Source organism: Pelobates fuscus, chromosome 5, assembly GCF_036172605.1.
Source record: "Pelobates fuscus isolate aPelFus1 chromosome 5, aPelFus1.pri, whole genome shotgun sequence".
Lineage (NCBI taxonomy): Eukaryota > Metazoa > Chordata > Amphibia > Anura > Pelobatidae > Pelobates > Pelobates fuscus.
Window position 1 is genome coordinate 273,047,871 of NC_086321.1, and position 21,122 is coordinate 273,068,992.

The window sequence follows — 21,122 nt, forward strand, 5'->3', positions numbered from 1 at the left end:
CTCCTGCAGAAGAGGATTGGATGCAACCATGGCCGTCTAGCTGGACACAGGTAAACTGTCAAAGCATGCTAAAACAAATTGACATCTTGTCATTGGACAGTGCTAGAGAACTTCAGTGGCACCATAACCACAATAGTTCTGGTGATTTAAATGTTCCTTTAAACAAACAAACAAACGTTAAAGGAACACTCCCAGCTAAATAGCAACTGAACCTCATTTGAGTTGTTTTGGGAATGGGGTGTTCCTCAACTTACTTTCAGGGGTTAAAATGCTAAAAAAAAAAAATGGCAATCCAGACAAAGAGGCTCTTGCGCACAGCATCCAACATACACATGGAAAAACTGCTGACTTTCACCAGTATAAAAAAAAAAAACCCATTAAGAAAAATACCTTTATTGAGTAATGATTACAACTGCAACATCAGGAAGGGACACAGCAGCTTGGGCAGGACGGGCTGGACGCTAACACATTTCGTGCCTGAAAGGCACTTCATCAGAGCACAGCACCTCTGTCTCCCAGTTTCCTCTCTGCACTGCAGTAGAAGGAAGAGTTAGTCAGCCTGTCCTTGGCAAGAGAGTCAGCTGATTGCTTGTGACAAGATGGAGAGACCTAAGTAGGGCTCCTTTTAAAGAAGAAAAAAAAAATGGAGGCTGGACTTCTTGCAGACGTGAAAAAAAAAAAATCAATTGGAAGATAGTGAGCATCATTAAAACATTACTATGGGGTTTATTCACTAAATATCAACTATTTGTAATAAATTGAAATATGACTTTCAAAACTAGCCAATTGTGTAGTGGCGTACTAAGGAGAAGGTAGCACCCAGGTGCTGTCAGTCCCTGAAAATTCCTGCATATAAATTTTTAGCTTTATTGCATAGCACAAATGAGCAAGAAATGTACTTCATGGAACACCATAGGGTCAGGAACACAAACATGCATTCCTGACCCTATAGTGTTAAAACATCCATCTAGCACCCCCCCTGGCCACCCTTGCCTGCCTAAATATAGTAACATCTTAATTTTATTCCAGTGTGCCAGTGTTGGCTCTGCCTGCTTGGCTGACATCAAGAAGTGGTGTTCTGAGCTAATCACAATGCTTTTACATAGGAAAACATTGGATTGTCTGAGACTGTCAAGCAGATCAGGGGCAGAGCCAGCACAAGCCAAACACAGCACTGGCCAATCAGCACCTCCTCATAGATATGCATCTCTATAAAGGAAAGTTTAGTGTCTCCATGAACAGGGTGGAGACACTGAATGTCAGTGCTGCACATTGTGCAGTACTGCCCCAGGAAGCGCCTCTAGCAGAGAGACCAGTGGAGGTATCCGTAGGCTGTAATATAAACATTGCCTTTTCACTGAAATGACAGTGGTTACTGCAAAAAGCCTGAAAGGACTGACTATATTCACCGGAAAAAAATACAATAAGCTGTAGTTGTTCTGGTAAATATAGTGTCCCTTTAACTCTGCAAAGGCTCTTTACTTAATTTAAAATACTAATTAATAGTAATTTGTGATAGTGTGAAAAATGTGTGCTGCAAAAGGGGATTTCTTTCAGATTTGTAACGACTTTCCATTGCCCTCTATTGGTGAACCTGGAAAATTGATTTGCATAATCACACTGTGCATATTAGCAGATTTCAAAATCTGACCAGTTGCCTCTGTAGATTTTCCATAGTATGGGAAGTTGTGATTGGGTTATATATTTGAGGCATTATTATGTTGCTTGTTCTTCAAGTTATGCATGTTTGTTTAGATTTATTTGGATTTCACCACGTTAAAGGGACTCTCCAGTGCCAGGAAAACAAATCCGTTTTCCTGGCACTGCAGAATTCTGCATTGCCCCTCTCCCTCACACCACCCATCCCATGTTGCTGAAGGGGTTAAAACCCCTTCAGTGACTTACCTGAATCCACCGATGTCCCTCGGCACTGGGTCAGGCTCCGTCCACGCTCCTCCCCCGCCGACGTCAGCCGGCGGGGGAGACCTAATCCGCATGCGCGGCAATGTCCACGGGCATGCATTAGACCTCCCGTAGGAAAGCATTATTCAATGCTTTCCCCTGGGGATTCCGGCGACGCTGGAGGTCCTCATGCATAGTGTGAGGACGTCCAGCGTCGTTTAAAACACTTTTCGTGTTTTAAGAACCCGGATAGACAGCCACTAGAGGAGGACTTAGCCCTGCAAGGTAATTATTGCAGTTTATAAAAACTGAAATAATTACACTTGCAGGGTTAAGGGTGATGGCAGTTGGCACTCAGACCACTCCAATGGGCAGAAGTGACCTGGTAGCGTGGAGTGTCCCTTTAGACTAGTCATTGTCCAAAAAAAAAAAAAGGGAGTGTGTGTCCTGGTTGGCTTATTCAGGGATCCAAATAACAGTCTTGGGACCTATTGGCTGGCTGCTTTGGTCTCCGATTCCCAAAACAAAGTTTAACATTTAAAAAAAAAAAAAAAAAAAAAAAAAAAATTTTTTTTAAAAGTGCTAGGCCTGAGAGCCAGAAGTGCCCTTTATAAAAGAGACACTGCAGTCAAAGGTGTTGATACTTGCCTGAAAAAAGGAGAGCTGCAGCCTGGATGGGTGGAAGAGGTCCTCTGCCACCCCAGTCAAGCTTAGGCAACTGGGGCTGAAGCGTTCCAGGGTTCCTGATAGCAGCTAGGAAGTGGACTTATTGGAGGTACTTAGAGTACAGGAGCTCCATCACAGTATGTGTGTCTGTGTCAGTGAGATTGTGTGTGTTTAGGGGACTAGCCCCCCTCTGATTGCATGGGAAAGGTATTTTTACTCACCTATTTTCCCACGCCGTGCCGGTCTCGTTGTGGCTGGCTCCGCCTCCATAGTGGAGATAAGATCTTGAAGATCTAAGCCAAGCTAATGCTTTCCCATAGAAAAGCATTGGGAGGCTATTGTGCATGTGCACCAAAACACTGCAATGAGCCAATCAGCATCTCCTCATAGAGGTGCATTGAATCAATGCATCTCTACAGGGAACATTCAGCGCCTCCATACAGAGCGTGAAGACGCTTAACATAGGTGCTGCACTCTATGTGCCACTGGACTATGAAGCACCTCTAGTGGTCATCTGAGTGACTGTCACCAGAGGAGTTACCAGACAGCAATGTAAGCACTGCCTTTTCTCTGCAGTTACAGGCTATAGACATCAGAACCACTACATTAGGCTGTAGGGGTTCTGGTGACCAGTGTCCCTTTAAGAATTTTATTTTTGGCGTTGAAAATAAAGCTTTGTTTCAGCTGGCTTCTAGATTCCAAACAAATTTGTCAAGCCCTGCTTTAATATCACTTAACAAGCCTACAAATATTGTTGATGGCATTTGAATACATATAAAGAATACAGCTACAAATCAAGAGAATATTAGGAATCACAAATCTTTGCAGATGAATTCTAATGCTTTTTGATTATATGAAAAATTATAATCAGACTCAAATATCTCAAAACCATCCCACGCTCACAAGTTTTCACTTCTGGTGTTATTTCTCTCTAGACATTAGTGAAATGCCTTAAGAAAAAAAACAAAGCACATTATTAGACACACTTTTTTGGCAGGTTGATACAGCTGCCTGTCAATTCTCTGTGCATTGGAATAATAAATACACCAGTTATGGGCCTCATCGCCACTTCCCCGCTGCTTGTGCACATGCGGTTTAGACGTATTATTCTCTCGACGCCCACTGCTAAATAGCAATATAATTGGAAAATTTAGGTCAAACTAACAAAAAATGATTTTAAACAAAAAATCTCCAATTCAGGTCTATTCCCAGCTTGCCTATTTTGGTCTAAAATCTGCAATTCCCTTGTCATTTCTCTACAATATCCCACTGTTATATTTGGAGACTTTATGTAAACTATGATTTCATGGCCCAGTGCTGTTTTTATTAACTAAAAAAGGAATTTCAATTTGAACATCTTAGTGCATAATAATCACCTCCTGACTCTAAAATTTCCTGACTGTAAGTCAGCAATCCCTTCCAAGATACCAGGGCGCAACTACACCAGCACCAGCAGATTAATTTATGGGCCACTTACAAATCAATTAACAGTAAACACCTTATTTACCACAGCTCAAAGCCAACAAAACTTATTGTCTGTATACTTAATAGCCTGGGTGGGCCTGCTCCGAGTCAACACCTGGTATGTCAACACGGGTACATGGTGTACATACCTGGGGTCAGGTTTATTAGGCAAAAGGTCAGATTATTGTAACAAAAGAGTGATCTATGTTTTAAACTAATCATGAACCCTTCCAATTAAAGATAACATGTCAGGAAAATTATGAAAATAACAAAGATTTCTCTAACCTACTGAAGGAATTATGTATAGAATAACCAAGGTCAGACATATAAAAAAAAAAAAAGCTTGTAGCACATCCGCTTGGAATGCTATAGCATAGAATGCTTGAACAATCTTAAACACAGTTCAGCTGTTACAGAGACCCTTTAGCATTTTCAGGCAAAATCCTGAGCTCTAAGTATTTGTAATTAGCTCTTAATGATCTATGCATGATAGACTGTATGCAGTACAGGGGCACAGCAGGAGCCTCTTGAACTGGTCTTGAGAACCCAAATTAAGCTTCCATAGCGGGTGAAAGTGCCCCCTGTTAAAGTTTGAATTGAAAGGTTGCGATTATTGGGATTATTATTTTATAAATTTATATAGCGCCAGATATGGGTGTCTGAAGTAAATTAAATCAATTGGGTTTAAGCAGCACCCAAAGCTTTGTGTGCATTTTTGGCATACACAGATGGGAGTATAGAAAAGGGGGGGAAAAAAAAGTGTCCTCCAGATGTAGTAGATTTGCAAAGTCACCTGAAACTGTAGCAAATAAAAGAAGAGCAGTCTGTGCAAATATTGGCTTATTGAATCTAATTGATATCCAGAATTGTATTCATTGATCTGCTTCTGTAGTAATAAAAAAAAATCACTTAAAGTAGGCATATGCTATTCTACAAAAACTGAAGATACAGTAAGCCACTGGTGTCTTAAATGTTATTCCCCAGCTGAGTTTGAACTCCAACTCCAATGATGCTTGGCCAAGCATCAAGGGAGTTGTAGTTCGGCTGTAAAGGAGATGTCAGGATAGTTTTACGTATTATTTGTGGGTTTGGGACACTGTTAAGTGTTCAAAAGTAGATTACTGTAAAAACTAAAAGGATTCTTACAGGAAACCGCAGATAGGGAACCCCCCTCTCATACAGTACATGTATTAATCGAGTAATACTACTGGCCATGCTCTCATAGAATACGGGTTAGGTACAAGACAAATCATATTTCATTAGAATTCTTTATAAGATTTCTGTAGCCGACACGTTAGAGAGGCACGAAGTACAAATAAACAGAGCACAAACTAGCACAGCATGCTTCAATATGGATAAACGGTGCCCATACAGAAGCAAATCTACAGGACAGGGAATTATTAATACACAGGAGTGCATAAAAACAAAATTTAAAAAAATATATGTTCAGCTTACCCTATGGTTCCCCTAGAATTCCAGATTTCCCAAAATTCTCCTTCCCCACAAAAGGCTCTTCTGTGGATTTCCAAGTCAAAATTCCATCCCTGCCTTCTTCCAAGGAGTGATGTCACAGGAATGGGGGCTGGGATATACTCACACACACACAAAAAAAAAGAGGGTTGCCCTGCCTTCAAATCAACTTGTACAATGAAACCCTTCTAAAACAAAACTACCCGAAAAAAATCAGGGAGGGGCGGGGAAGTGAGGGGAAACCCAGGCCCCTCTTTAGCATATCTGACGCCTAGCAGATGACTTGGGCTCTGTGACTGTGTGCCTGCTTTCATGCTCACCCTGGCTTTTCCTGATTAGTGACTAGCTGGGCTTGTAATGCTGTCTGGAAGACCAGATGTGAACCTTACATTGGAAATCACTGCACAGCCTAATTTACATATCCAGGAGTTATTCACTAAAATACGATTTAATTTCATTTTTTTTTTTTTTTTAAATGTAGGCAAAGATAGCTGCTTTGGACGGAATTCTCGAACTCCGTTATAGTAGCAGTTTGGCAATTTTAGCCTATTACAGCTTTGGGATTTAGTAAATAACCCTCTCCTGGGTTATATACTAAGAAAAAAATAGGGGGGAGGGGAAAAGGAAGTGAAGCAAAATTACTCAATTGTGATATAGAAACTAGGAAGGACATATTTTTTTTAACTTAATACTTTACATTACAATGGGTGATTTAATTGCCAAGAAACACTGGAAGAATAATTGTGAAATGTATCATACAAAGTCCTTTAAGGACAATGAGTTTCACTCAAGGATATTAACACCTGGCATTAGTATGGTAAATACATGAATCTGTAGATGTGGTGGTCAGTGAATACCTTAAAAATACCTCAAATTAAGCAGGTTTACAGCACACGTTCCTTAGAACAGTAATCTGAAAGGAAATGGTTGTCTTTGTTCTATTAACTAATGGAGCCCGGGTATTCAGGGATGACACTTTCAGTAATATGGCATTTGAAGGGTTAAAAATCTTTACTCGTATTATTTTGAGTTAAAATAAGTTATGTCAAACTTTGGAATTCTTTTCTTTTTACTTTTAAAATTTTAATGAGGATTATTTATTTCGACACCTAGCAGTTTAGTAAACCAAAGCATCAATACAACTTCAATGCATTTGATCTTTCGTGGCATCATTAATTTGCATGCTCAAACCTTTATAGTTTTTGCAAAAAACTAATTTTTTTTTTATTTTTTTTTATGTTTTGCAGAATTCGACACCATAAGCTTGCCACCTCATGCCAGACTTCCTGGCGAATTCATACATACAGTCTCGGCCACAACAGCACTGAGTGAGCTGCTTTTATTCCTAAACCTGGCTGCAGACAGTCAGAGAAACACTGCAATCAGGTAGTGATATCCTTACTTTGGCCTTAAAGGACCACTATAGGCACCCAGACCACTTCAGCTCAATGAAGTGGTCTGGGTGCCAGGTCCCTTTAGTGTTAACCCTGCATAGAGAAATTGCTATGTTTCACTGAGGGTTAATCCAGCCGCTAGTGGCTGTCTCACTAACAGCCGCTAGAGGCGCTTCCGCGATTCTCACTGTGAAAATCACATGCGCATTCGGAGCCGACGTTGGCAGAGGGAGGAGAGTTCCCCAGCGCCAAGGGAGCCTGGCGCTGGAGAAAGGTAAGTGGCTGAAGGGGTTTTAACAAACCCTTCAGCCCAGTGGGAGGGGGGCCATGAGGGTGGGGGGGACCTAATGATCCTATATTGCCAGGAAAACGAGTTTGTTTTCCTGGCACTATAGTGGTCCATTAAATCAATGCCTATATAGCTCTGGGTGTCTTCTAATGTTGGCTGCTATGTAGATATGAATACTCAGTGCCGTTAGTGGCATAGCTGTGTGCATACATTTGATAAGGATGTTTATTTCTGGGGCACGGATAAAGAGGCAGGACTGTGGCACAACATTCTGCAAAACGTTTATTTTATTTCATAAAAAAAAAAGTTTGGAGCATGTAAATAAAACAGCATATCAATGAGGACAGAATCTATCAAATGCATTAGTCTTAAAGGGACACTATAGGTACCCAGACCACTTCAGCTAATTGAAGTGGTCTAGGTGCAGTATCCCTATTGCACTTAGTGCAGCAATGTAAAACATTCAAGTCCCAGAGAAACTGCAATTTTTACATTGCAGCTCTAAATCTGCCTCCAGTGGCTGTCTCCCAGACAGCTACTGGGGGTGCTTCCGGAATCCAAACGGACCTTTGGTTCAGTAAATGACTCTGGACGTCACCACACTGTGCATGAGGATATCCAGCGTCAGATTTTTTTCTCATAGGAAAGTACTGATTCAATGCGGTCCTATGGGGAGTTCTAATGCGCCCGGCACTCGCTGCGCATTAGTGCCCTCTCATCGAGCAGAGTTGGTGGAGGTGGAGCCGTGACCCAGCACTGAGGGACGTCAGCACAGGTATAAGGTAAGTAAATAAAGGGTTTTTAACCATTTAATCACTGGGGTGGGAGGAGGGGGCGCAAGGAAGGGGAGAGGCAGAGGAGCAATAGTGCCAGGAATACAACTTTGTTCTATTGGTTCTCGGAGTGTCCATTATAACTTATGCTTATAGGACATAGACCAAGACGATCCCCAAATACTACAATGAGAGGTTTCTGATTTGGTGGAGGCTCTTCCTGGGAAACCTCACTGCACTTGATTGCTCTTGGTTTGCAGCTGCTGAAGAAAGGTGAGTGTAACGGATCACCTGGCACCCCGACTGAGTACCTCCGTTAAAGGATGCTCCTAGTGCTTCCTGAGGACTCCAAGCACTCTGGCAGACACCATAATCACAGAATCCAAGAAACCTTTAAATTCTCCCAAGCGTATGAATGCTGTAGACCATTGAATAGGAACCATACGAATAGGCTTGTACCCCTAGCAGTCAACTGGAACAGCATACAATAAATCCTTCCCCAATAATGAGACGACACATCACTTTGAGGTTAAAACAGGAACTCTGGACTGGCTCATCCAGCCTGGCTTTTATTACACGAATCCACATACAGGCCACACCCAGGGGGAGGCATAAAATAACCAATCACATACATGGTTCAGCCCACACATCCCCTCCCCTCAGATAACATTAAACTCAATTATCCGGTACACTTTTTCAGCCAAGTTCTGGATGTACCCCAAAACCCGGGGGTACACCTTTAAATCCAGCATCGCTGGATAGCCCTTATTCAGGGGGACAACATATCCAAAATTCAAGTAATTCGGATGAATGGTTCGTGAGATATGGGGTTCCAAAGATTTGACCGACCGCATGGGTAAAGTATCCGAAAACAGTTCCATGCATTTTGGCCCTGCGGTCGGTCACAAACAAGGGAATGAAAACAGGCGAATTGCCTGTGTTATAGAGCCTGGAGAGGGTTTGAATGAATTCCCTTGTTTGTGGGGTTCTTTCTACCGAACGGCTGGTCATTCGGTAGTTTCCATACGAATTTCTGGAAGTATGGAGGTCTCAGCGGTGTTTGCCTAGTCAAGTGTCCGATTTTAGTTCCAGACACTCGACGGCAAAACACCGCTGTTCGGTAGTTTAAGATGGCCGCCGCCACGTGTTTGTTTCCCGAATGGCGGCCACCCAGAGGACAAAGAATACATTATACTGATTGCCAATTACCCGTTTGCAACATTGTTGCAAACTGTAATTGGAGGCACACTTATTCCTGGGTGGTCTGGTTGTTCGGTAGTTTCACTCAATATAATAAATGGAGTGATTCTACCGAACAATCAGATGAATGCTGCATACATATCCCAGGTTAAACTTAATACACATATAATATTACAGGCAGTACACTAGAATATGTATCACAGTCTTAAAGGGACAGTAGTCCCAAAAGTCCCAATGTGTCCATAGATGCTGTTAAAAGGGCAAGTAGCAGCAATATACAGTACAATATGCCCAAATATAAATCTTTAAGTGTACCAATTTTCCAGGGGCCATTGTCAGCAGGTAAGAGGCAGGCAGCCAGGCCCCTCCAATGTCCAGTGGCGAGGTGGGTTCCGCCACAGTGAGTAAACCCTGAGAAAGTCGTCGTTCAGCAGTAAGATTGCCAATTGTTAATGGGCAGCACATGTACCGGTAATTTGTTATCCCACAGCATGTAGAATGCAGCAGAGAAATCAATTAACATAACATCCTGAAGGGACTGCCTCAGTTACTGAATATATATATATATATATATATATATATCTCAATGCGGCATGTGTATTAGTTGCCCATCAGCACTAAGGAGTTATATGCGTCCAGGAATGCTTTGCACATCAGCTGAACATCCGCTTCCACAGCTGATTTTCAGGGACGCTTGTCACATTACAACACCTTTGTATCACTGCCATGCCACCTCCTACTCCCCTTCTCGTTGTGTATTTCAAATCTCAGCATTGGGAGGCGTGTATATTTGTTCCAGTAATTATTGTAAAACCATGGGAAACACAGAGCTCAAAGGGTTTATATATATGGAACATTTGAAAAATTAAATGAGCCAGTATGTACTCCTGGGTCTCATATTGCTTCCTAAATGTCCTACTTTCTCCATCTGGACAAAAATTTAAATGCACATGTGTAGTGCTCTTTTCACATTGCTACAAGAAGCACACATATACAACACACAAAATCATCATTATGTGGCCAGAGCTAGATCTGTATCTTATGACATTACTAGGCCTGACATACTATATACATTGATCTGCCAGAACACTAAAACCATCTGCCCAATATCGTGCAGGGCCCTCTCGAGCTGGCAAAAAGCTTTGATGCATAGAGGCATGGACTTCACAACACCTCTCAACGTGTCCTGTGGAATCTGGCACCAAGACATTAGCAAACAAATCCTTTAAGTCCTACGAGGTAGGGCCTCGACGGATTGGATTTGTTGTTCCGTCACATCCCACAGGTGATCAATCCAATTGACCTGTGAAATTTGGAGGCCAACGCAACACCTTGAACTCTTTGTCACGTTCCTAAAACCATTCCTAAACAATTTGCAGCGTGGCAGAGTACATTAGAGTACAGATTACAAAGGCCGCTGCAATCATGGAATACCATTGCCATAAACACCATTGTACATGGTCTGCAACAATCTCTAGGTAGGTGGTATGTGTCAAAGTATCATCCACATAAATGCAGGGACCAAAGGTTTCCCAGCTGAGCATTGCCCAGATCTAACACTGCCTGCTGGCCTACCTTCTTTCCATAGTGCATCCTGCTGTCATCTCTTCAACAGGGTAAATGATGTACACGCAACCTGCCATCCACTTGATCAAAAAAAATAATATTTAACAGGCCAGGCAGCCTTCTTCCATTGCTTCAAGGTCCAGTTCTGATGCTCACGTCCTCACTGAAGGCACTTTCGGTAGAGTACAGGGGTCATCATGGGCACTCAAACTACACCTTTCTATCATGGTCAGCATTTTAAGCTACAGTAGCTCGTCTGTGTGACTGAACCAGAAGAGACAGCCTTTGCTCCCAACATCATCAATGAGTTTTGGGCGACCCATGACCCTGTCGCTAGTTCACCGGTTGTCCTTCCTTTCACCACTTTAAATAGGTACTATTCACTAAATTCAAATAAATTGTGCAAAATGGATGTCAATCTATCACAGCTTGCCATTTACTGTAAGACTCCATAGAATAGACACAAGTATATACCTTCCGGCCTAGCGATGCACCAAGTCTAGTGTCAGTACTGCTACGGAGTATTCCACCTATCCTGAATACATAGTGATGTCTGTACAGCCTGATATTTTACAGCGACTAAATCTGTTTATTGTGATATTAAAGGACAGCGTATGTATTCCTGAAATTTAGGGATTTCTAGCATGTTGTGATTTTCACTCATACAGTATCTATGGTCTCAGCGGTATAAGCTAATACTTAATCAGTATGCCTAGCATAGTTAATTTTCTATCAATATTATTAGCATATTGTCAGTATGTTTATTCAGAATTATTTTCAATTTTTTCTTTTGTCATTCAACTGACAGAGTCATCGTGTTATTTCTCTTACTTTAAAAAAAAAAAAAAAAAAATGTGCAAATGTTGAATCTGCCATGCCAATGTTACAATTTGTCAAAATATGCCTTGCATGCAGCTGTTGTCGTGGCACTGCACGCTCATATGTACTCGCTTGCATACTCAAAATAAAGATTGACAAAAAAGAGCATACCTTCCAGCTTTGGACAGGCATGGTGCTTTGCTGAGGAAGCATTGCTAGATGCAAAACACATTCTTTGCCTGTTGTATTTCTTTTTCTACAAAAAAAAAAATCCACGGGGGCGGAGCCTGACTGCCGCACGGACCGACAGAAACGCTCTAAGATAGCAAAATAGACTACTTACAACCCACAAATTGACTGCTGAAGCACTCCTGTGATGAGAGGGGATCACGGGGGTGGACCTGCGGCCTACTTAAAGTTGGTGGGGGGGAGGCGGCCGATCCCTCCTCATACCACTTCATCTTCCTGCCGTGGTCTCCCTGAAAATCTGAACCTCCCAAACCCCCCCCCCGCACCTCATCAGTGCTGAAGTGGTGGTAACCCAGCTGCCCATCACCAGTAACAGCAATCCTGTCACCTGCACAATGGCGGATGCCATGTGCAGACCCACGCCATATGTCCAACCACACTTCATGCTGGATAAACTGGATGCTCTGTTTGCCAACTTCTGGTCCAAAATAACTAGTCGCCAGGGCACTGCAGCAGCGAGCCCACTCGGCAACCCACACATTCTGCCCGGACTGGGGTTACCCACAAGAGTACATCCATCTGGAAAATCGTTCTGCGGAAGAAGCAGAGGGTGCCGTGATCTCGACCACCGAGGCAGGCCAGGAGCCAAGGCCCCATCAAACAGCGGGAGTATGGGCGATGTCCCTGCACTGGCTGGACACGGATGCAGCACTTGCCAACACCACGGATTCAGCTGCCTGTGCGCTGTCCATCGCACATCTCCAGAGAAAAAACCTCCACTATACTTGGGCTGGTGCCCCTATTGCTGATCACCACAACGCTGACCTGTGTTGTTTGCCCAGAGGGCATAGTATAGCCTGGGACTTATGTTCTGAAACCACGTACCAGGAGCTATTCATACTCACTTTTTCAGGAACGCTGCCACTGTCATTACCAGCTCTATCACTTAGACAGGACTGGACTCTGCATTGTCGCAGTGGGGATAGGCTGATTAAGCAACTCATGCGGAGTCATTTGCTAAGGCAGAGCACTTTTTGCTCATGTTTATACCACTCTACAGCAGATGATTAATGTTCTTTTTTGCATGGGTTCTCTCCTGTGCTCCCTCACTCATCTATCTGTTTCTGTGCATTTTGAGTCAAGCTAGTGAGTTTAGTTGTGGTAGTACCCCAATATGTGCCCCTTGTGTAGTCAGGTATTCTCTACTACAATCCATAAGACTTTTTGAATGTCAGGATTACTAGTTGATCCAGCACATAGAATTGTGTCACACCCAGGACTAAAAGGTAACGTCTTACCAGGCCTTAGAATGGCCGGACTAAACGTACTCAAGAATAGTCAGAATACTAGCCAAGGTCAGGGACACAGAAGGAGACACAACGATGAGGGGAAGTCAAAAGTCAGGGATACCAAAATACAGGGAAGTCAAACGAAGCCAAAGTCAATAACAAGAAAATAAACGCTCATGAACACACTCTTGGACAACCACTAGGGAAACCACGACAGGGCAATGAGGAAAAGTAAAAATGCGTTTAAAAAAGCCCTTTACAAATCTGACTGGCCAAAAATCGACCTTTGACCCCAGAACGCACGCGCGCGCACGTCTCCCGCGTTAAGTCACACGCAACGTGGGAGGACTTGGAGTTATAATTTGGCGTGGATCCACAGAGGCCGGCGTCCATTAACATGTTGCATGAGTCAAGTTCACAGACGCATGGCCACTGAGCGCAAACTAAGTCACATTAGTTTCTCTTGTCGAATTACATTTAACATGTATCTTTGCTTACAATCTTGTTTTATATTCAGTCTTGTGCTAAAACGCTTTGTTGTTTCATGACAAAAAAAAAATAAAAATGGTGCAGTACTCTTAACTTCAATGATGTATAAGCCGGTCATTTAAGACTTGTATTATTTCTGTATAACAATTCGTGTCATGGGTGACAGAAGAAGATATGCTGCCTGCAGATGCCCACTCATATTGGCAGAAATACCTTACATAAGCCTAGTTCAGCACAAGATCATCTAGAGCCTTAATGAACAATGGCACTTGCTCATGAACTTGAGCTTTCTGAGGAAGAAGGTACAGAAATACCAAACAGAGATAGTTCCACCGGATCTGGGTCACTTGGGTGTTATGCGAAAGGGCTTCATAAAAGGAACCGTTTCAAACCAAAAACATTTTTAACAACAATAAACTTGGAACATATTTTTCATATCCTTGAACTATTTCAGTACATCATGACACCACGACTTTCAGTGCCAAAAAAAAAATAATCAAAAAAATCAATGGTTTTATTGTAATTTCTTGTTAATAGTTGATGGATCAAAGCTTCTAGATAACAAGATGAAATGGAATTAAGTTTACATATTTGCTACTGGTTTCATAATCAGAAAATCATATTGATTTCAAATTATAACTCTGTAGTTCATTATTAAGTCATAGAATAAGTTAAGATTTTCAGTTTAACAATTACATTTGTTGTAAAATATAGAACATTTAAAAAAATGTGCAGATTACAAAGAAAAACTGTATTCCAAGCTACAATCTACATGTTTTTTTTTTTTTTTTACCCGTGGCAAACTGATAAACAGTAATATACACACACTCTTTTTCTCTCTAACACACTCTTAAAGGGACATTTGAGGCACTGTAACTGCTGGTTATATTGTGTGGAGTCCCCTGGAATTGACTGTACATTCAGTGTTATACCATATATAATGATGTAACGCTAAAAAGCCTACAGCCTGTCCCCTCAGTGACAAAACTTTAGCTTGAGCAGCTGGAGGTAGTGGTGATAGGGTGAGGGACGGGTGTCAGCTGTCCACGTTCATCCTATCACAGCCACCCATTGTTGGTATGATTTGGTATGGCTAAGGGACATTGTAATCTCTACCTTAGCCATACCACCAGGGAGGACCAGGCTTTGGGTGATCAGGGACCCTAATTGGATTTAAAACTGCTTGGCTTGAAACTGGTTTATTACTGAAGGACATAACATTGGAACTGTAGACACTATGACCAATTTAGAGAGATGAAATGGTTATAGTATCAGAAATTCACTTAATGGTAGCATGTCATTTTACTAACCAGATAATATTTTATTATTCATATAGCGCCAGCAAATTCTGTAGCACTGTACAATGGGATATAAAAGAGCACACTTGGCACCATAACAACTTCATCAGAATAAAATCATTAACAAATGGTTTAACCACAAAGTCTTGAATCGGGCGCCCACTTGCTCTGCCAATCTCCTTCCACTGCAGTCCAAAGTTGAATCAGGAAACATAGGCATATTTCTCAAGTTGTTTTGTGAATGGAGAGTTACTGATAGGATGAAAGTTTTAGGTGCACCTGTGTGTGGCTTTCTGATTCAAGCCTTAGACTGTGGCAGCAGGAACTGGGCAGGGCGATTGGGCGCGTGATTCAGCAATTTGGTGTTAAACCAACTGTTAACAGTTTAACCTCTAAGCTAGCACCCGTGGAAACCCTTGAGGCATAACATTTAATTCCAATGAAGTTGTTATGGTGACCAGAGTGTCCTTTTAAACGCCCTTTGTTTTTTGCAATTCTGTTGCCACATGAGCGGTGCCTACAGAACCTTATACAAAAATGGGAATTTAATAAAAATACAAGGAAGCCACAGTAACCTGAATTGAAAAATAGCTGTTTTGGAGATTGCTCAGTTATTTTTTGCCAATATATAGCAATTTACTTCACAAATCCCAGTGAATAACCCTCAAATATATATTTTATTTTAGTTGAACATAATTTGCACCATTAATGTCTGTTTCATTTTCTTTTAGATTGTAAAATCGTTTGGGCAGGGCCCTCTTCATATTCTGTTCCTGTATGTCTAAAGTGTTTTGTTAGAATCGTTTGTCGTTTTACCTATTGCTCACTGCTGTGGACTATGTTGACGCTATATAGATAATTGTACCAGTATCAGAGATTAATGAGGACTTTATTCTTGGTCATAAGATGTGAGATTTCTTTTTTTCCCCCTTTCTTTTGTTCACTACAAAGTGGATTTCCTTTATACATCTGTTCTTTCTGTTTTCACTTTGAACCTCTGTTTGCAAGCAGCTGTGTTAATTCACAGACAGTGGGCAACAAGAATACCCCACAAGCAAGCACACAGTTAGTGTATTTACCTTGCATGAGTCTGTCAAGACAATTTAGCATCAATGAACTCTCTGTTCTATTTATACTCAGTGCTTAATCTCAAGGACACCTTTAGAGGCTGATGCTGTTACCATGTTATTGTTATAATATTACCTAGCACTGACACCAGAGGATCGACAGACATTGTGTGAAGTGACAGACCATTATGTTTTACAATACATTATGCCGGTGATACAGTTAAAGCTTCTCTGTTCCTTATCCATTGACTCCATTCATTTCAAGTTCTGATCTTCTTTTAATCATGTCATATATAGCCTTTATTGCAGCACAAAGAGAAGGATGCTTACAATGCACCAAAGTACACACACAACAAAAGTTACAGATATCCTATGTACGCGTTATTAACCTATTCAACGACATAGCACTATGAACATAAATTCTTTGTTCATTTTAGTATAGAGATTGACACATGTCAGACGAGTTCCACTGTGTCCCAGGAAAATGCTTTAGCTATCCTGTTTTCTATACAATATCATAAATGATGGCTGTACCATACACAATGCCAACCACTGTGTCCCAGGAAGAGGCTTTAGCTATCCTGTTCTCTATACAATATCATAAATGATGGCTGTACCATACACAATGCCAACTTTTTCCTTAACCATTATCCTCATCATAATAATAATAATTTATGGCTAATGTACTTCACAGGGCAAAGTGTCAGAGTATGAACACGCACAGGAACAAATGCAAAGACAACAGGTAAGCTCTTAAAGGGGATCTGACACTTTCCAGGATTTTTAATATTGCGTCTATTGAATTCGCCATATTTGACAAATATGTATTTGTGAAGTGTGAAAAAAGAAATTAAATGCAGAAATCCACATCTTTATTTCCTGTAGCCGGCCGCCTCCATCTTAGCTTCCTGTCGTCCGTTGTTATAAACTCTGTACTTTCTATCTGGCAGTCAGCATAGAGAAATCATACAGAAGGGGAGAACTTTAACAATGATGCCATTTGTTAAATCTTTAACATAAATTTAAAAGGGAACAGAACATCACATGATAAAAGATTGGCATAAGTAATAGGTAATTTTCAACATTGTATTAGTTTTATTCCCATTAAAGAACCCTCCGTAGTCAGTTTACTACTCAAATTATAATTCTATAGAAAAATAATACATCAAAAATTGCAAGAAATGAATTCTGCCTGCCTCTTACACTGCCTTTTTCCCCTGGTATCTGAGACTTCTTTTGGTGACTGACTGCTGATGTGGTGTGAAACCAAGAACTAGTAAAGATATCACAGAAAGTCTCTGGTTTCTCATTGCTTTCTAAATAAGTATCGGGCGTATAACCTCACACACATAGATGCTCACCTTTTTCTTATTGAAAAGTTAAACGTATGAACAAAACAATTTACAGTTTTACATTTATTTGCACAAATAGCAGCCATTTTTATTCTCTCAAATAATAAAATGCTGACCATTGTAGAAATGAGAGTGTGTGTTGCCTGTCACTAAGGTTCGTGTAGTTTTGGGGGATATTTTTTTCCATAAACTGGACAACTTTATTTATTCATATTGAACCCGGTTGGTTATTTTACTATTTTAACATGCATAGATCCAGTTTTTGAAAGTGACAATTTAAAGGGGCACTATAGCCACCCAGACCGCTTCATCTCAGTGAAATGGTCTGGGTGCAGTTGTACTGTCCCTTTAACACTACAATGTAAATCGTTGCCATTTATCAGAAACTGCAATGTTTACATTGCAGAGTTAACTCTTCTTCTAGTGGCACAGACCGTGGAAGCGCCCTCCATGACGTTGGCAAGGGGAGACAAGCCAGCAGCACTGAAATTTGGTAAAATCATTATTTTTACAACATATTTGCTCGGGAGGGGGACAGGAAAACTGCAGTGATATATAATATGCAGATTTGTATTTTTAATCCTGTAGTGTTCCTTTGCGAAAAAGAACATTAAGTACAAATATCCCTTGCAACAACATCTGCTTCTGCTGTTACTACGGATACTATATAGTTCAACTACAAATGAAGTAATAGACACACTTTTCTTGTAATAACTACAAAATCTCTAGAAAAAGCGATGATATTTAAAAGTGTGATACCAAAAAAATTAGCATAAGAGAATGTATATGCATTAAAATGCTACACAATTGACCTAACTGGATGCACTGCCTCACTATCACTTTTTTTTTTTTTTTAAGTTATTCCATGTTCACAATATTATAACTGAATCAATATGTATCCTGGAAGTCAACTGGGAAAAAAAAAAAACAATTGATGGATCATATAAATTTTGAGGTTAAAGGCCACAAAGTTATATATGTAATAATATAGACTAAAAACAACAGAAAAGAGAATAATTATTACGGAAGGGAGGAGAGGAGCACAGCGAGAAAAAAGGGAAAGGACATGCAAAAGGGGAGGAGAAGGCATAGATGACAGGTGGCAAAATGAATGGGAAAATGAGACAGAACATATTCAAGATGGATTAAGACAGGAATTATAGGGGAGGCTAGCTTGGTGAATCATGGAGTAGATGTAGAGAGGGTAACAGAAACGTTTGGGAGAGCAGTGGTAAAAATCACTAGAAGAGAAAGGGATAAAGCATGTCAGATGCAAGAGAAGATACAACAGAAATTAGGAGCAGCAATGGAGGGGGGATGCTGCAACGAAGAGGGTAGAGTGGGCAAAGGAGGAACATGATGAGATTAATGCCAGTGATATTAAGAAACCAGGGGTCTGGGAGTGAGAGGGACTCAAACTACAACATTTAACATTTGGGAGGTCACAAAATCTCTGAGATTAAAATGAGGTTCCAACTCCAAAAATGAAATGTGCCTCTGGCTTAAAAGACTTATGCTTAAACAGACACTTTAACCAGCGTAGGTAGGCTTAAACCTCATGGCAAATTGCCCCATTGTATCTGTCTCCATCTTTGTCATGTAATGTGGGACATCGAGGGAAATAAACCGCATTCATTCCTGAGGTTAGTCTGGTTCTAAGTGAAGAATAACTCCAGTTTGCTTAATGCACCATAGCTTTTGGCAGAAGATGCAAAAATATTTCAAAGCCTAACCCCGAAGGTCATATTTTTCCAACCAAGCAAAACAAAACAATAATAATAGCAACAAAAAGTATATCCTGAAGCAAACAATTACCAACAGAATTTCTGAGTATTTCTTAATACCCTAAATCAATTTTCTTCAACAGAAATCCAGGCCATCAGGAAATGTGCACACAAATGCAATTATGGAAAGCTTGAATGACTGAGTGCTGCTAATGTGACCGTCACTGTCATGAGACCAAGAAAGGAAGCCCAAGACTGGTGCTGCATGCCTATTAACATTCCACTGGGCATAGATGATGATTTAAATTAAACAGGGCTGTGTATTCTGAAATAAAATTAGTATACATTATATTAAGACTGTATTCTTAAATCGATCAGTCTATATAAAAACATATTTAACCTCCCTACTCTCCTTCCTCCACCTATACCTTGTACGTTCTAGCTCTCAATTTTTTCTTGTTTGTCATGTGCTTTATTCAGCTTTTACTGTACTAGATGTTTAATGCACAGTTATGTGTGTATTGTGGTTTTTTTTTTTTTTTTTTTTTTTGTCATCCTAAAAATTATAACGCAGTTAGCAATGAATTAATATATGTAATTTTTAGGTCATGGATTTATGTCTACAAACATTAATACACGATTTAATGCATATTATTTTTTATGGGTAGTGAAAGGTAATTCTAATACACTATTTCATACATCAATCCTGTGTAATACTCCAATAATCCCTGTAAATTTTTTTATACTAAAGTGGAAATATTTAGCAATATGTGGTACATCACCTCTAGCATCCGATTTGTCTAGTAGTATTGACAGTTTATTTGTTTAAGGAAAATTAAAATCATACAATGGAAGCTGTCCCTGACAGCTCTTAAATACTTGATCTCCGTGAGTTATTTTAGCAGTATATAAATTACATATTAGCTGCTAATTTTACAAAGCTGTCAGTTTGGTCTAAATTTTGCAATTAACTTACCAATTCAACACAATACTTTTTTTTTTTGTTTAATAAACAAATCATTTTTAATGCTGTTAGCACATGTAATGCTAATAATAACTAGAAACAGCATATCACAGACACAGTTATTAGTGGCAATATCTCGCTTTATAACTTTGCTATAAAATATAGTTCTAAGCCAAGGCTCAATATATTCACCAACCCACTAGGCACTGGCGAGTGGAAACGTAGCCCTGGCAAATACAAATTCACCCCTGGTTGGGTGTGCCAAGCACCCTCCAGTGATGAGTAATTCTTATCTAGTAACACAGGACATTCTAGGTATTTATTAACCAGTGATTCTGAGATTTATGCCATCAACTTCCAAATTTAGGCCAAACATTCCTTCTATGGAATGAGGTTTGTTTTATTCTAAATTTTGCAAGTCAGGTGAAATCTTACCACAATTTCTGGTTAGTTTAAAAAACTCCCCATAGGAAAATCATTGAAGAAGACAAATGTCCCTTTTTTACATGTACAGCACTCACAGTAAATTGAGTTTACCATTAAAAGCATAGCATATGGAGATGGACTTAATGTGAGTTTTTACAGGCTGACATCCTGTGACTCTAACAGCTATGAACAAAGGTCAAAAAAGGCGCTTAAATAATTCATCTGTATTGGCTGTCTTGGTCCCAAATATGATTGTAAAGTGCCCAACAAGCAAATAAATTCTGCCAAAATCTCAGAGGAGCTTATACAGACTTTTTGGGGACCAAAATGCAAGCTGGTTTGTCCAGTTTTAATTTGATTACTCGGAATTCAAAGTAACTTTAATGTTTTTTACACTCCAAATATTTGCACTGATTAAATGTCACATAAAACCCCCCAGTTGTCACACACAAAACCCCTGCTTGACCTAACAACCTTAAAGGGACACTCCACTGTTTAGTAGGCATACCCCCAGATAATACATGCATTTAATTATGCATTTTTTCATTAGGGACTACCTAAAAACAGCTAGAGAAAGTACACAAATGTCCATAGGATAAAAATCCAATGGGCACAAAAGGTTCCTTGAAATATAAAGCTAATATAGTATAAAAATTATACATTTTATTTAATTGAAAGGAGAAAAGACATACAATATAAACCCATTGAGAAGAGCCACAATCGAATAAAGGCTCTATATACAAATACATAGGGGGAGACTCTGTGTGGGACTGTATAGGTT

The 21,122-nt window shown here is 40.3% G+C and overlaps 1 protein-coding gene across 5 annotated transcripts in view; it reads right to left on the minus strand.

The window, feature by feature from the left end:
• Positions 1-21,122, minus strand: part of PALM2AKAP2 (PALM2 and AKAP2 fusion) — a 399,409-nt gene that overhangs the window by 26,818 nt on the left and 351,469 nt on the right. Inside the window, exon 1 of one of the 5 annotated variants that reach the window (XM_063455314.1) lies at positions 5,488-5,613. The exons of the other annotated variants lie outside the window; for them this stretch is intronic. The gene's annotated coding sequence lies outside the window, so the exon portion shown is untranslated. Of the gene's footprint in view, positions 1-5,487; positions 5,614-21,122 lie in introns of those variants that run through there. 5 annotated transcript variants of the gene reach the window in all.